Raw genomic sequence first — 13946 nt, 5'->3', positions numbered from 1 at the left:
AAGGATTAGAGATCGTTGTTTGAAATTCATTTACACTACAGGTCCTAATAACAAGCGGCAGATCCGGATATTTATGAAGGTGGTTGGAAAAATGGAAATTTTAAGGGGTTTGGGAAATAGGGGCTTATGTTTCTTGCTAAATTATCTTTCTGCAAGCACAGAAATGAGATCTATTTTGTCTATGATAATCCGTTTTTAGTATTGGAAATTCATACTTACAAACTTCGAATTTATGAATTTATGTACACATATAGTCAGTGATGTCACCAAAATTTATCATATATTGACGACATTTTCAGTATTTTTTCACGATTTAATTTGTAATCTGTAATCCAGATTTACAACAGAGCGATGGTTATAGCCATACCGTGTATCTAAATATAAGAATACACGTCGATTGTGTCAAAACATAAAGTAGGCCTATGACATTTAGTTATACACGAATTATACTCATAATGGTAATGATGATAATATATAAAAACAAAATAATAATGTTATATTTATATAGCACATATTGCACATTGCCCCTATGCGCTTTACAGAGAAATAATATATGCCAACTGAGAAAAAGCAAATAACAATAAAATAATAACAATAAAATAAAATATAATAATCATAATAGCAATAATAACAACGAGACTAAACTACTCCTATTCCTTAAACTAATTAATGGTTGAATGTTGACTCCGGGGAGCTCATCCACCCTTTGTTCAGCTAATAATAATGATGATGAAGGATGGTGATAGTGAGGATGATGATGACGATAATAATAATAATAATAATAATAATAATAATAATAATAATAATAATAATAATAATAATAATTTTTTTGTTTAACCAAATTTAATGTACTCACTTAAGACGTAAAATAATTATGATGATGATGCTGAATGATGATTATAATGAGGGTGATGATGATAATAATGATGATGACGATAATGATAATGATTATGCTAATGATGATGATATTTATTAGTGAAGTTTAAAGCTATGACGTGATTAATGATGAAAAAGCTAAAGACAGTTAGGCCTATAATCTTTCATAACGATGCAATTATACAATATTCTGTCATTTGCGTCGAAACAGCATATCGCCCTCTACAAAACAACATATACCTGACATTCATTATTATGATGTAATTTGATAGTAATATTTACAATATAAGATAAACCGACCACATCTAAAAAAATATTTCACGATAACAAATTTATCAAAATACGATGATTACAAATTATATTCAAAGTACAAGGGAGCAGCAGAAGGCGGAATCATTCATTAATTTTTTGCATCATCAGTGAGTGATGTTAACATCTGGTCACAAAACTAGATATACAAACATTTAGGCCTATAGAATTATAGCATTACCGCAAAACAGTACAGAGTTTATCTCTATAAATTATTTATAAAGAAATTTATATTTTCAGAGATCCCGTCTTGTCGTCAAATGCTTAAGAAAAAAATGTGTATCATATAATTTGATCTGTTATTTGCGATGCGTCGGGTACTTAGTGTTTTCTAACTACGCATGCACAAGAGAGAGATCATTATGATAAAAAGCTGTAAAAAATAATACTGTAGTTATGTTCCAAAAAACGTTAACCCTCTAAAGGCAAATGAAAACGAGCACTAAATTATTGTTATGAAATAAAAATATTATATCTCTGATATTTCAATAAACATGTTTTTTTATTAAATATGAAACTTGTTTTTCAAATGATATGGAGATAAGATGAGATGCGTATTTGCATATCACATTTGATTTGAGAAGATCCTTAATCTGAGAAATAATAAAAAAAATGAAATACATTTCTGCTGTAGCATCGTGTGGAGACGGGGCATTTCTAGTACAGTCAAGGTAAGTGGTAAGCTTATTTTTGAAATTAAAACTTAATGACATTAATACAGTAGATAAACTAAACTACATAGATATTTAGTTGATAATAAGCAATTCCTAAATAGCCTAATAGATCCAATTATCGTAACTAAAGAAAAGCACAGAAAATAACAAATGATTAAAATGTTAACATTTTTCGGAAGAACTGAGCCCATCTTCAGGTCATTTCCAAAATTTCCCTGTATAAAATGTGTATGATACTTCAATGAATTTCTACATTTTTATTAACTCAAGAACATTTTATTATTAATATTCTTATATAAGATGCTTCAGTAAATGTGATTTTTTATCTTTATCACTGTGTTCATGAACCTTTTAATCGGATGTCGACATGTAGAGCCAGAGTGTAAACCTCTCTGGAATTACATCTAGCACATTATAAAATACTACTAACTGCTAACTAAATCCTTTCCGAGTCACTGGGGCTCATAGGGCTGGATACCCAGTTTCTGTAGTGTGTAGCGGATGAGAGTTGTACTCCCCCTGGACGGGACACTAGTCCATCGCAGGTTAGTCCCCAGCAGTTTGCTGGTACCCATTGATAGAAGCAATGCTGCAGCTAAAGTGCCTTCCCCAAGGACACAAGCGAATCTGCACAGCGGAGACTCGAAACCCCGACCTTACGATTGAAAGCCCAAACCTCAACCGTTGCGCCAACAGCCGCTACATTATAAATTATACTCCAGGTTATTTTACCAGTTTAGAAATGAGTACACGAACCTGGAGTGTAGTAGATAAAAATGGTTTTTATTTTACTACTTCTTATATTTACTTTGAGTCAGGAACAATGTTTTGTTACAAGGTATAACACTTTTGACATCATCTAAATATTTAATAATAAAATAGAACACTAAAATACATTAACCTGTGTCCTCATTGTTTATCTTTGTTTAGGTATCCTTTGTTATATTATTATTATTATATTATTTGAATACCTTATCAATGACGTAAGCTGAATAACCACTTTTATATCCATCAAATCACGTATCGATGTCTTATTAGTACTAATGAAAAAAATTCTTACATTTTACATTTTAAATAATCTTAATAAACAAAATGCAAATATAAAGTTAAATTAAACTGCGTTCGTCTCATTTATATTAAGAAAAGTAATGTAATTTGATTTAAAATAAAATAATTATTATAAATCAAATTTAATAGATCAAAAATATCAATTAAAAAAAAATCAGTAGATAAAGGATGCTTAATGAATGTTTTATGTTATAAAAGATAGAGTGATTTGAATACTCATTTAAGATAGACCTAGAGAAATGGGAGCTTTTAAGTTTGGCATTGTAGTCTACTCAAAATAGGTTGAGTACAACTAAAACATGTTTCCAAGGGGCGGATAGCGATAATGGTCTAGCAGTTAAGGCAGCTGGCGCGCCGCAAGCCATAGCTTCAAGTCGACGTTGGTTCGGGATTCTGGTCGCTCATATGTTAGGGTGTTACAACCAAGTCTTTTCGGACAAGGACTCAATCCCAACTCTAAAATTTAGTTTACAAAATCCTTTGAGTCCACCCGGGCTTACTCTAGTGCTCTAACTCAAACAAGTAGGAGGAGGAGGAGAAGGAGAAGAAGAAGAAGAAGAAGAAGAAGAAGGAGAAGGATAGAATAAAGAGGAAAAGAAGGAGGAGGAAGAACTTGAAGAGGAAATGAAGAAGAAGGAGTAGGAAGAACTTGAAGAGGAAATGAAGAAGAAGGAGTAGAAAGAACTTGAAGAGGAAATGAAGAAGGAGGAGGAAGAACTTGAAGAAGAAGACATTAGGCTTAATAAGGTTTAACCATTCCTCATTGGCCAATACGGACTTAGCAAGTAGCAGGCTTAACCTATTAAATATCCTCTCAAAACATATAGCTCCCAGCACCTTTCTATCATCATTTTCTTGTCGGATCCTCTCAAGCCAGATGGGATTTGGAAACCTTTCTGTTTTGTTTGTTTTACTGGTTCCATACTATACTTCTTACATGTTTTTTTTCTCTTCGGTATTTTATAAAAAATTATAAATGTTTTAATATATTCTGTTACATTGGGTAGATTTGCTATAAAAATGTAAATGTTAACTACTGTAAATGCTGTAAACAGTGTTGAAAATACTAGGACAACTTTAGTATTAATGAGAAACAAGTCAAGATGTTTTCGAAAGAACGGAGAGAAAAAGTTAGTAAAACTAACAAAAGTAACACATTTCAAAATAATGCAGTTGCTCTACTTGATGTTCAAGTTTGAGAGCCTGAGCCAGTAGTGTTGCACCCTCTGTAGTTCAGGGTAAGATAAGGAAAATATTAACAAACAAATATAATAACTCTTGACCAGCGTCTTACAGTGATGGTTGGTCTATAGGTCTAAGCTAGTATAACAAAAGACTATCCTATCAAAACATTAACAGATTTCTTTCTGTTAAAACTATGAGTTAAATCTGTACAAACTTATTTGTTAATGAGTCTCACAAACCTCTTGATTTCATCCAGACGTCGAAAAAAGTGTGGAAAACAGCGAACGTTATTTATTTTTTGCTAGGGCTAAATATGAATAGGTCATGGAAAGAAGGGCAATATAAACAGACGTTATGTGGTTCAACAGTGTAAGTCCAACTTTTATTGCCGGAATTTCAAATAGTATTTTGCTGATTGATATTCGATTGATACCGCATCATTGCAATGACAGACGGCTATAATCTATTACAAGTAACGAGGCGATAAAGTAGGCTATAAAAGTTTTTCAACAACTGACGATAGAAAGAATACCCATTAACAATAGGGACTATAGTGCGTTGTTTGTAATGAGTCAGCAATTTATTGTACAGTATCTACTGTTATGTCAGAAATATTTGTCACAATTTAATTTGTTTAGACGATGAGGTGTAGTTAATTATAATTAATTAGTAAACCCCCTTACACATTAGCCATCATAATAAACCCAAGTATTCCCTTTACTTAATCCACACTATTACAACCTAAGTGACATTCTTTGACAACGTTGAAGATCATCGTTTAAACACAACCTTCCAATCCACTATGCAGATGGTTCTTTAAATTGTGATCGTGCCTTGGGCTTCCAAGGCTCCGATTTCTCATGTATTATATTAAACTGAAATGGAAACACGTCCGAATCTCGGTTAGGATCCGATGTGAATACAACTTTAGCATTGTTTCCAGATTCATTACTCATTTTTCTATCTTTGCCTGTGTTCTCTGCGGTTTGCCAATCTGTTTTTAATCGGCTTTATCGTTTGTTCATTCTTCTTTTAAGGTGTCCAGCCCATTCCCACATTGTAGTACCAAGTCATTCTCTTTTTTTTATGCTCCTTGGTCCACTCATTTGTTTTTGGTTTCTTCTGGAGGCCTATCCCTGCCATCTTTCATCCTTTCCATGCGTCTTAGAGTCTGAGTTGCCAAGATAAAATGAGGATTTTCAGCAATGCAAACCCTTTTTAATTTATTATTTTTATTTTTTGATTTTCTATAAGACGATCTCTGATCACCGAGTATCAGTCATTCTTCTTTTAAGGTTTTCAGAGTTAAAAAGATAATCTACTAAAACATTTAAATTTCAATTAATTACGGTAAGAAATGAACAAACAACTGTCATTCGTATGATTAGGATATCAAACTAACATTGGATCACCATAGAGGCCCCTATGATTGGAGTAACAATTATAATGCAGCTATAACTTTGTTTATAACATGATGGTTGTATAGTTTTTCAACCGTCCCGCTGAGAACCACTCGAAGTCTAAATACAACAAAGTTTAACACAACCGCAAGTCCCGTTATTGATGTCGGTAAAATCGATAAATATTGAACGCTTATCCCCAGCCACATACTATAAATGAAGGCCATTGTTCGATTTTACAAAGAGACCCAATAAGAAACCGACTTCTATATCCCCCGTACAAATCCCAGGCACATAAAACCTACTTTTGACCCATTCGCTGGACAAACGGGATGCCATCTGAAGGAGTGCAGTAAATATTTAGGCCTATGTAAATCGTTCGATGTCCTGATCAAGTTGGCGGATTGCAAACACTGGTGGATGTGAACTTCTTGTTGAGTTCTGCGTACAAGTAGACTTCACGTCCACAACTGTGTCAATCTGGGTTTTTTTTTTTCTGTTGCCGGTCGGGCTGTTGTTGAATTGTCATGCTGTTTTTGCGTCAATTTTCACTGACATATCGGTGCTTCAATGGTGGTTACCATTTGCTTCCAAGTTCAAAGCATCCCTTTTGATCATTTTTAATCAGCTAAATATTAACTGACGTCATAATTTACAGATCAGTTGCTATTTGACGTACTATCTATGGATATTTAAGGAAACAATATATTGAACTGAGAGCAAAAGTGGAATTTTGATTGGTAAGTTTTGTTTGTTGCAACTTGAACTTCGTGATGTAATACGCAGGTTTTTTTTTTATATTAATATTCATTTTTAGAAAAATGAAAAGGAAAACAATAAACATAGCACTATTTTAAATTTGGTAAAAAGACATTCGTTATGTGTCTGTTCGCTTTTTTTCCTTTTATTATAATTATACAAAACCAATATATCAAGACGCGTGTCTATAAGTTAATTGTTGTACACGATATAGCCCTAACATGTAACATCAATTGGATATTGCTTTTGATCAATACATTCAGGAACAAAACATGTTACTACAATGTCTGTGCTGCTTGCTGTGTTTTTTCGCCTTAGCCAGTATTCTCCCGTTTTAACATGTTACAGTAATTATCTTAATGTTATTTTTTTAGATATCTTGGTCTAGACTAATGGATTTATTATGGTATTACTTATTATAATTTTACAGTTAATTTATAACAATTATTTTAGCATTATTCAACTGGTCATGAAATGTCAAACAAATAGTAACTGTGTAAATTTCAATGAATGTGGAAGGAAGTGAATTAAAATTATATATGTATGTTTATCAAAGTAAAATCATAAAAATATTTTCGGAAAAAAAAATAATTTGTTTGAGAAAAATGTTACGGTATGCCTCATAATTCTGACCAATTAAGTTAATATCTCTCATAAAACGATCACAATGATAACTTGGTGATAACTTTGAGTAACCCTTTTTTTAGTGCAAGCTCTCTGTTTGACTGCTAACATGGCTCAGACATAAGGCTAACAAAATATTCTACTTAAATGGAAAGCACATACAAAGATATCAAGCAAAATAATAGGCGCCTTGGTACACTTCTGCGAAACATACACAACGGACCTTAGAATAACAGCTATTGTAATCGGAATGTATTTCCGAAATTATGTTTTGTTCGGAATGTAACAATATTGAAGTTGTCTGTCATTTAACCTAAAATGAATTGGGGAAATTTTGAATCTACCTGGTCGTAAACATAAAAGGAGAATTTACGACGGGTAGTGAAATGCATTGTGCATGGTAGGGGGTTATTCCTGCACACACACGTGTTGTGTGTGTGCCTGTACACGCAATATTCTATCAGTATTATTGGAAATAGGTTATGTTAGCTATTAATAAATTTTCTCACGGTTAAATTCTCAAGATTATTTTTTTCAACTATAAAGAGCGTAACTCAACCTAGAGGGCATCTGATATTCAGATCCCTCATAGTAGCCAACTGTTTTTCTTTGCTCTCCTCTAGCACTTTCAATTTATTTGTGAAGTATTTAATTTATGTAAGCTTATGTTGAAGAGAATATAAATTTAAATAAACAATATTAAGCATGCCGGAACGAACAGTTCCATGAACGTAATTTATGGTTTTGGTATAAGAGATATGTAAATTCAGAGGACAGACCATTAGGTAGATCTTACCATTAAGGACAGACCTACAAAATGTATTATTGTTGCAATTACCAGGGAGCAACTTACTGAGTCCCTAACTTGTTTACTTCAGCGTATAATTAGCAAAAGAAGCACTAAGCAGCTTACGATCTAATTGACACCAATAACCGGCTAGTAAACATTCATCGACCACCGTGGGCCAATGTCCCTACTTATGTAGAACAATGAGTGGCTTTCAATAGTGTTTGTTCAAAAGGCATGAAAACACATCAAGCACACATCAAATTCAAAACAACCATTACATAGAGCTATACTGTAGATATTAGGTCAAATATTATAATAATAATGATAACAATAATGTCATTTTTATTTGCATTTATAAAGGGCTTTTATCGTTACTCTCATTGGAAACATTAAAAATGTACAGTCTCTTCTGCTCCGGCCATGCAAAGTGCTCCTACTAGGCCTATATGAGCCGTTATTTTGTGTTAAGCGCATAATTCTGCATAATAATGCGTTCACAGTACCATTATTATTATTCTTATTATTATTTTTATTATTATTATTATTATTATTATTATTATTATTATTATTATTAATTATTATGTTACTAAAACTTACCTTAAGGGGAACTTAGACAATGGTGAAATTAGAGAACAATTACAAAAACGAGGTTAAGGGGAATATAACATGACGTTAAGGGGAAAATAACACAAAAGATATTCTTTAAGTCCGACTTAGCGCATATTATTATTATTGGCTTTCCCAGCAGTACTGGGAAAAGCCATTGTTTTTGTTCTGATTGTTTTTCTTCTTTTTTCTTGCATATACTTTCACTATCTTTTTTGCACTATTTTTTTCTGTCCGTCACTTTGGTCACTTCCATTGCTTAGAATTTTTCCGTGCTTTGCAGAAGCATGCCATATATCAAGGATCGGTCCTTCCAAGGCAGAACAACGTAACTTAACAAAAATGTGAAAGTTAAGAAGTTGCGTTATTTTGCCATGGGACTGTGCCTCCTAATATTTAGTGTCAATCTATGGTCAATCTATCTATGGTAAATGATTTAAGGTCAAAAACAGTCTACACCGGATATTTCAAAAACCGGTCAGTTGATGTGCATGAAACCTGCCGGAAAGTTTAATCAAGTTACATGGAAGAAATGTTTATGTGTTAGTGACGATCCAGTGAAGAGTGTAAATTTGAGGGTCTTTTCAATTTTTGAAGACCCAGACCTAAATATCTCTTTAAAAAAACAAAAAATAAACCACTGGGTCTAAATGAAACATTCTATAATACTTTGTAAAGGTCTTGTAAAAGAATGATTAAATTTTTGTGACGATCAGCAATATGGTGGGTATCTGAGGACTATTTAAAGGAAAACGTCCCAGACCATATATTTCGAAAACGGATCAACTGATCTGAATGAAACATTCGGAAAAAAGTTTATCCAAGTTACAAGGAAGAAATTATTATGTGCCGACGACGAATCAGTCAAGGGTGTAAATTGGTGTTATTTCAATTTTTGAGGACCCAAACCTAAATGACTCTTTAAAAAAATCAATGGGTATAATTTAAACCTTGTATAACAGTTTGTCAAGGTCGAGTAAAGAAAGGATTACATTTTTGTGACGATCCGGAGTACGGTAGATCTGACGACCATTGAAAGCAAAACGTCCCAGACTACATATTTCAAGAACTGATCAACTGATCTGAATGAAACATTCGGTAAAAGTTTAACCAAGTTACCAAGATAGTATTATGTGTTGATTAATTTTTTTAAACGCAATTTGCATTTTCTAAAGCGCTTAAACCAGTTAAAGCTAGGTTAAACTAAAAACTACCGTGATATGCATGAACAATTTTTGCTTTCACTCATTGAATCGCTATGAACTGAAAATGCACTTTCCTATGCATGGTCGGCTCATATGGCGCGCAATGGTTGTGAGTCAAGATGTACCTCGCTATTACCATTGCAGCCATAGTTCAAGTCTCACTAATAACGTCGAAGTGAACTTGGTTTTCGTTTTTTTTTTTCCACTTTATTAAAATTATATTGGTTTTCCCTGTTTATTGTTTTTTTACTTTATACTTTTTAACCTCGAGATAGGCCTAAAGTTAACCGGATAAAAAACATCACTAATTAAACAATAATGTAAATAAGTGTGAAGCATAAGCCACCCATTACGTCCAAACCTTAACCAAAGAACGAACAAAGGAGAAAAGTATGCAGACTGCATTCCTGAAGGATCAATACATATGTTGACGATAAGGTCATACTATCCGAAGAGATAAATCTTAACATTCATTTATGGAAAGAAACTGTGCACAAGAAGATGGTACGACATAGATAGGCCTACACAACTGGTGCAATACGGTTGCATCCCAGAATTAACCAATACATCGTTCAGTGGTGGTGAGCGTTTGTGAGCCACTAAATTGAGTTTACCCCTCAACCAAAGGACGAAACATAAAAGGGGGAAAATGCAGGTTACGGCACATTCCTTAAGAATCGAAAAAATATGCTCACCATAAGATCATTTTATTCAGATCAAGGCTAAATACTTGTTTCTTTTTTTTTTAATTCAGCGTGTCACGTGAACTACTATTACTATTTCCATAAAATAAACAAGCGACGATGAGGAAGGGGATTTTTTTTTCTCAAACAAATAGCGTTTAGCCGGCGTTGGGGTTGAACCTCTCTATGCTTCATATGAGATGTATAGATTGCAGTTGATATTTTCTTCGTTTTGGTTTTATTCTTTTATTTATTTTTTATTAGCACCATAACTTTTCTAAGGATTAAACCAGTCTCATTTCGTTTGGAGAGGAAGCATTTGGGCACATAGTGTAGCTACAGTAATTATTTATGGTGTCTAGGTCTACACTGTATTTTAAATTATATGGTCAATTTTGATATAAGCTGTCAGTAATGATCTTGGGGTGTTTTTCTTTTTCTGTTTCTGTTTTTTTTTTTTTTTTTTTTTTTTTTTTTTAACCGGAGAGATCTTTCTTATCTTAACAACGACTATTTTTTAAACAACTCATATCTAATCTAATTTATCCGTGCACATCATCAATAATTGTATTCACACGCAAACACACATAATATAAAGTCAACGACAACGTAAACACACTTAGAAATGTTCCTATTCCTAAGCCGGGAATCCCAAGTGGACTTAGTAGGTCGGTTTTCATTATATGCCACAAGAGAGAAAAAAAGGAGTAAATGTGCCAAACACCATTGTCAATCACGAGAACAATACTGGGCCTAAGGTGTGAAAGGTATTGTTTGTGTTTTACCCAAAAACAAGTGGACAGAGTTCCTACTCTGCGCATCAAAATAAAACGAGGATAGCCCTTGTGGACAGATTATGGGAAATCATACATGGGATAAATATGGGCAAAAGCAGGAAATATATTTTTTAAATATGGGCATGCCCATATAGGTAACACTATCGGGGCCCACAAAAGAAATAATAAAAGATGAACCCATTTGGGCTATTCATAGGTCAGCCCATGTGGGCAAAGTAAGAGGTTATAATATATGGGCCTGTCTCTTATACACATCTAGATGTGTATAAGAGACAGAGAATACATATTTGACAAACATAAAGCAAAACAGATGATAATTTTTCATTACTAAAAACATGGACAACATATAAAATATGAAAATACTTCAAAATAATCGCCTTGATAAATATCGTTTACATTTAAGTTCCCATTTTCAATTTCAATTTTATTTGATCTCAATTGGCAGTCTTAACGCTGAATTACATCATCTCGCTAGAAAAATAGTTGGTGGCCAGCAACGGGTAAGTTAATTATTTATTTTTTATTTTGAATCATTTAATAGAGAATCAAAAAGTGGAACATTTAAGGGCTTTTGAAGATACGCAAAAGCTTACAATTTTCATCAAGATATCTGCTTATCCAATCCCCTGCCAAGTTATTGTACGTTGCTGCTTGCGAAAAAATGCCTAATATTACCATCCGTGGGTAATAGACAATCGGAATTCGGCCCCTTCGACCTAAACCCAACGTAAACCTCCCCGAAAATGGAAAGTGTCGAATATGAACTTCGGAACACAAAAGAAGGAATGGAGAGAGACGTGACACCACTCCTCCATTTTCCGTGATTTTCGAGGTGAATTCCGTCTAGTGATCGCAAGTTTGAACGGGATGTAGCCTATCGTAAGAAATGAGACTGGCTCGGAGTCGACGAACTCGTTAAGTGTAAACGAGGAAATGAGGTCGCTCCTTTTTAAGACAACACAGCATATTTTAAGCCTACCACCAACCGTAAACACGACAACAAAGAGAGCGGGTTCACAAATAACTTGAACTTGAGACACTGAAAAATCTAACTCTTTAGTTAATTGAAGCAATAAAAACATTTCCTAGCTGAGTTATTTGTGTCGAACTAGGACTAGGTCATGTTTCGAGACTAGTACATTGTAAAGTTGTGAGCACGATGACAGAGATAGCCCAATAAATGTCCATAACATGTTTGAAATCCTCAAAATAGGCCTGCATCTAACCAATAATAAGTCGTATGTGGTCAAGCATTATTCCTCTGATAGTACCGAGCAAATTATTGTGAAATTCTAATTATTGGGCCTCTATACTTATACAGTATAATAGGCCTACTTTCTATGTTGAGGCCTAAGTAAGTTATAAGCTTCTAAAACAATATAAATTTCCCCACCAAGGACCGAAAGTAAAACACAATCGAAGGTTCTCCAGTGCAGGAACAACATTAAAATGGGTTGCAGACGTTAAAATAAAATTAGAATATTGCATTGTATGCGAAATTACGAAAATCGTGCAAACAATAAACACAAATAATCAATACAAATTACAAAGTTACATAAAAAATTTATTATAAAAATACAAACAAATTATCACAAAATATTTTAATGAGAACATATACATGTACATAAGTGTTAATTTTAGGTAAACATCACCAGAAATAAAAACAGACCAGTAATCATATAAATCCTTAGATAACATTCTGAAGTCAATTAAATTCCAATGATTGTTTCGTCTTAAGGCACTATATGCACAACAAGGCGCAGGAAGAAAATCGAGCGTTTATAATTTAGGTGTATTAGCCCCATCGATCGATGTGTCTCTACGTGTATTAATGATAGGCCTTTTACTTCGGAACGGTGGCACTCAATTGGTGCGTTCACAAAAGCAAATCAAAAGGCTACAATAACAACTATCAAAAGGTCTACAATAACACCAATCTCATTTACAGTAGTTGATTGGTCCAGTTTTTTTAAATAACATGTTTTGATTGACAAATTTTGGTCAAAAATGCATGGATGAAACTTTTTTTTTATCTTCGAGATTTTGCGTCATGAATTGGAAGTGACAGGTTAAACCTCGACACTGACAGGTCAACTTTGATGACATCACTTTCTTTAGTAAGAAGTTGTAATCGACGCCGGATCCAGAATTGTTAAAACTAACTGTGGTAATAGCCTACAGGCAGGTACAGGGTTTTCTGATAGGGGATTGGAAATTCAACAAATCATACCTGATTTCCCCTCCCAAATGTCACTGGCAAACATTAATAACTCATTATTCGATATCTCATTAGAGGAATATCTTGGCAATTTTGCTTGGTTAGAAATTTGTTTAATGATAATGGTAGATAGATAGAACGTGTTAATGTGTGTGTGTGTGGGGAGGGGGGGGGGGGGGGGGGAAGGGGTCAGAAAATAATGCGCTCGTCACACGTAGGTTTCGCTGTCGTTTTGTGGGAACTTCAATTGGTGGAGCTTAACGCCCACTATACGCCTATTTGTCAGTACTTTGTAATTTATCCATAACACACGGTTCCATCTCTCAACACCCAATTCTCTTAATATTTCACGGTGGGATTGTGCGTCTGTCTGTAAGATTACAAACATTTTCAACGCAAAATAAAAATGCTTAGTCAGTGCTAATAAACACATTTTTTAATCAAAATAGACCTACCGTTATAATATTTCAATTTCGTGATGAGTCAACCTACCTTTGGGTGTGCTAATTGACATGTTAGAGGGTCACACCGCCCATACTGACCATATTAACAACTGTAATAATTGTGTAAGGATTAAGTGTGTACGATTGCATTGAATCATTTATCCACAGCAGAAGGTAGTGTTGAAACACCACTTTAGCAGGTGGGTAATGCAAACGAATCAATTTTCAGCTGATAGAATTATATTAAATTAAGGAATAATCTTGCAAAATAGCCTACAGAGAAAAATAATTTTTCAAGATAGAGTTCTG

At 33.7% G+C, this 13946-nt stretch overlaps 1 protein-coding gene across 2 annotated transcripts in view; it reads left to right on the top strand.

Moving 5' to 3' along the window:
- The first annotated feature begins 5773 nt into the window (after positions 1 to 5773).
- The window catches only part of LOC117122852 (protein NDNF-like), a 51803-nt gene continuing 43630 nt past the window's right edge, over positions 5774 to 13946 (top strand). The window contains exons 1-2 of one of the 2 annotated variants that reach the window (XM_033268608.1): positions 5774 to 6252; positions 11422 to 11476. The gene's annotated coding sequence lies outside the window, so the exon portion shown is untranslated. The remainder of the gene's footprint in view (positions 6253 to 11421; positions 11477 to 13946) is intronic. The other variant, XM_033268607.1, reaches the window with a different exon arrangement.

Source organism: Anneissia japonica, unplaced genomic scaffold (assembly GCF_011630105.1).
Source record: "Anneissia japonica isolate Jap-2015-1 unplaced genomic scaffold, ASM1163010v1 scaffold287711_len853857_cov187, whole genome shotgun sequence".
In the NCBI taxonomy this organism is placed as follows: domain Eukaryota; kingdom Metazoa; phylum Echinodermata; class Crinoidea; order Comatulida; family Comatulidae; genus Anneissia; species Anneissia japonica.
This window is presented reverse-complemented; position numbering and strand designations above follow the sequence as displayed.